The sequence below is a fragment of the Prionailurus bengalensis genome, unplaced genomic scaffold (genome assembly GCF_016509475.1).
Source record: "Prionailurus bengalensis isolate Pbe53 unplaced genomic scaffold, Fcat_Pben_1.1_paternal_pri Un_scaffold_97, whole genome shotgun sequence".
In the NCBI taxonomy this organism is placed as follows: Eukaryota; Metazoa; Chordata; class Mammalia; order Carnivora; family Felidae; genus Prionailurus; species Prionailurus bengalensis.
In genome coordinates this window covers 5,004-9,230 of record NW_025091194.1, presented here as the reverse complement: position 1 = coordinate 9,230, position 4,227 = coordinate 5,004, and the positions used below count along the sequence as shown (strand labels likewise).

Below are 4,227 nucleotides of genomic sequence, written 5' to 3'. Positions count from 1 at the left end.
AATATGCCAAAATCAAAAGGAGTGGTTGGTTAGTAGCTAAGAATGTAAAACCCATCATTGGTTACATATGAAATCAATAAACGATTTTTTTGTGTGTGAATATGACAGAGTGTAATGGTAGATAATAACTGACAAGTTTTTCAGTTTTGCAGGTAAATTCTAAGTTTGAAATATGAGTTATTCCTATTGATAGTGAAAGAAGCAAGCAGAACTCTTAATCACCCATGGTAGATGTGGGGTCAGAATGGTATGTAGATCTAAGGGAAATTAGTTAGAAGTAAGAAGTCTCGGGCGCCTGGGTGGCGCAGTCGGTTAAGCGTCCGACTTCAGCCAGGTCACGATCTCGCGGTCCGTGAGTTCGAGCCCCGCGTCGGGCTCTGGGCTGATGGCTCAGAGCCCGGAGCCTGTTTCCGATTCTGTGTCTCCCTCTCTCTCTGCCCCTCCCCCGTTCATGCTCTGTCTCTCTCTGTCCCAAAAATAAAATAAAAAAACGTTGAAAAAAAAAAAAAAAAAAAAGAAAAAAAAAAAGAAGTCTCAAAAATTAGCCAAAAAATACCCTTAGGAGTTTGGATCTCACCTTCATTTAATTATCTCCAGTTCCCAGGAGAAACTAGAGACAATTGGTCCACCTTTGAGAGCTTATTAAAAACTAATTCAGATGAGTTAAATGAGTCAGTTATAATATTGCCTGAGGATTCCAGAAGAAAAGTAAAATTTTTAAAAATGTTGATTTTTTTCCCATCTTTTAGTTGTAAACACCACTCAAAATCACCTAATCTTTGTAAAAATTCTACATATCACAATAAGACTGCCCAGAAAAAACAAGTATTTTGTTGTTTGTTTGTTTGTTTGTTTGTTTTCCTGGTATATCTTATGTAAGTATTTTTTATGGCATTTCTTTGTCATCTTATGTTAGTGGTTCTGATTATTGTCCTCAGGTCTATGATCAGCAGCAGGAAAAAGTCAAACCTTAAAATAAGGTCTTCCCAAATGTAGAGTTAAGATGTTAAGAATTAACACACATGTATTTTCTCAAGGAGATAATCCGGTAACTTCTCTCTTTGGAAATATGATTTAATGTTTCACGATACAGACAGAGAGTACAATCTTATTTGTAGCAAGTAATCTGCGAGTATATTTTATTTTCTGTCCTACTAAATTACCTCTAACAGCCAGACGTTCTGGAAGAACAATTAGGTCTAATGAGTGATTCTTCAAAATTTTACCAAGAGAGAACACTGAATTTCTTTTCAGGGCTAAATAAAGCTTCAGTGTAACCAAGTATTTCCTAGGGTCACGAGATTTATGCAGTTACTTTTTAAATTAAGAATCTTATACCTAGAGGGGCACCTGGGTGGCTCAGTTGGTTAAGCACTGGACTTCAGCTCAGGTCATGATCTCGCGGTCAATGAGTTCAAGCCCCGTGTAGGGCTGTGTGCTGACAGCTCAGAGCTCGGAGCCTACTTCGGATTCTGTGTCTCCCCCTGTTTGCGCTGTCTCTCTCTCTCTCTCTCTCTCTCTCACAAATAACTAAACATCAAAAAAATTTTTAGAAAAGATCTCATACGTAAAGAAGCACAAGAATTATATACCATTCCTTTAACAATGTAGCTTCTTATATCTTTTGAATCTGTTTTAAATTCCATCAGTAGTAACCACCAATTGTTCAGCTCTTTTCCAGAAACTGTAGTAGATGGGTGAGGCTTTTTCTACATACGTGGCTTCTCTGGGCATAAACAAGTCTATTTGACATCTTCTTCAGAAGGTAATGTCTATCTGTAGCATATGAGCATTCTGTAAAAATAAATCTCACTGCAGTTTAATGAAATTGGTATACAATAATGTAAGTTTTCTGAACTATAATATGAAACATTAAAGGGGTTTTCTTCTTCTTCCTTCTTTTTATAGTGTACTAGAAATCTTATTTGGCCTGAGAAAATAGGACAACTAATATTTAGTAATCTTTTTAAAGTTAATCTCCTGTTAACATGTAACACCTTTCCTGGCCACTAGGGTCTTGGACTCTTCTCTAGTTACTTCCCTCCATAACACTGCCCAACTTCAAGGACAAATTTCTACATCATTGGCTGCATCTCACTATCTTTTATAATTGTTTGGTTTCCAAAATCTTAAAACACTTTATCTGAAACCCTCTACCTTTCCAACCTTCAAATTCCTTCGGTGGCACTGCTACTGAGCGTAGCTGCCATCCCCCACCCCACCCCACCCTTACATCTCCACCTGTCTTCTCCATTCCCTATCTCCAGTGACCTAGAAATCGAGCTCCTTTAATGGGTCATTCTGTAGCAGGCTTTGTTTTCCTGTTTATGTGGCCTGGACACAGTCATCGCTCATTTCAATTGTGCTCGCTTAAGACTTTTTATTCGTTTGTTCCTCTTCACCTTTCACCACAGAAAACTTGCCATTGATAACAGGGATTGGTCCAAGAGTTTTATGTGTCTCCTTGTCATCTCAGACGCTTAGGACTTCTACAGAAACATGACATAGCTATACTGATCAGATCCTTTAGGGTTATGAGTGTAGAATCTTCTGCCTTAACTGCATTCTCTCTCTCTCTCTCTCTCTCTCTCTCTGTTTTGTTTTGTTTAGGTTTTTTTGTTTGTTGGTTTGTTTGGCTTTTTGGGTTTTTGGTTTTCCCAAGGCATTTCTTGGGCAGACCTAGGGACAGGGCAGCTCTGTATCTGAAAGAAGATCTTGGGCCTCTTCATGGTAAAACATGGCTTCTATTGGCCATGCAAGACCTGGTGGGTCAGTGGGAACTTGATCGTAGAGTCATGGAGTTGGTTGGCTGCTGGTAGGCACTTGCTGGCTGCAGTCTCCTCCACCTTTATAATCTGGATCGAGTGGGCCCAGGTGCAATGCCAGGTGTCCATGTCTCAGTAGCACTGGGTAACAGCACCTGCAGTGGTCAGGTCCAGTACTCTTGGTACATATTGTGAGTGCCACTGGGGAGTCATGGCACAGACAGGTGCCAAAGTTCTTGACCCACATGGGGGTATTTCTGAAACACCTGTCCATAGTAGACAATTTCCCTTGAAGATATATTCATCTTCTTCAGCTCAGAGACAAAGTACCAGAAGTGGAACTTGTTGACAGCATGATTATGTACAAAGATGTGCACGTGATAGAGGCGCAGAGTATGGCATTTGGGGTAGGCAGGCAGTGCTCTATCACCTTGTACTCTCCCAGTGTGCCTGAGGCCTTTGGGGCGCACTTTCCACTCTCACTGTGGCCCACAAAAGGAAGTGCTGGCTGCATACTTATTAATGTCTGATACCTTTTTCTTTCCTGTTGGCTCCAGGTCCCTTTTTTGTTGTGGCTGCCCCAGTGTTACCAAGCTACTATCCTTTAACTTCAACAGATGTCTTGGATTATTTCCTCAGTGAGAAAACAAGTCAGCAGTCATGAAACTTCTTTGCTGCCCCTCTTTACCCTCTATCACAGATTCTTCATATTCAGTGATACTAGGATTTATCTCACTTTCTACTCCAATTTCAGAGAATGAAATACCTTTTCCTTCTTAGGGTTAGTTTTCCAACAATTTTCTTGCTATCTCTCCTTTCTATGTACTTTAAGAACTTACTTCATCAGATTTCCCCTCTCTTTCTTGGATCTGCAAACACTTCTTTCCCACAGAGCCTTTCTTAAAGCAAACTAACTGTTTACTTCTCCCTGTCATACGTAATTTCTCCTGCAACCCTACATTTTCCTCAAGTTAAATTCCCATCTCTGTCTTATTCACATTCATACTTTAAAAATGATTGGTTTCCCCATCTCCTGCTCATCAATTTGCCCAGTGTGATCTGTCTTCTTTTTTATCCATTTTTCTCAAATACTCTTTGGAGTATTGACTATTGTACTCTCTATTTGATCAATTAAGTTTTTGTTTTTAGTCTCACTTCATCATGGTCACAAAGTGACATTGTTGGATCTTCGTGTTTTGTCCGAGATAATTTATATTCAACAAGAGGACATTATACCCTTAACTGTGGGTGCCAGGCCAGCTCTAACAACACCCAGGCCTTGCTGTTAGACTCAGCCCATTTGTGGCTATTAAGGGGCTGATATTCTCCTTCTCAACAACGATGATGGTGATGTCAATAATAAATGATAAATGCATTTGGTGCTTATGTTCATTCTGTTTCAAATTATTAATATATATTAAATCCTTCAGTCCTCTCAATACTACTGGATAGGTACTATGAT

The 4,227-nt window shown here is 39.6% G+C and overlaps 1 pseudogene; it reads right to left on the bottom strand.

Moving 5' to 3' along the window:
• Positions 1-1,165: 1,165 nt before the first annotated feature.
• On the bottom strand, positions 1,166-3,279 carry LOC122478567 (annotated as a pseudogene).
• Positions 3,280-4,227: the final 948 nt, after the last annotated feature.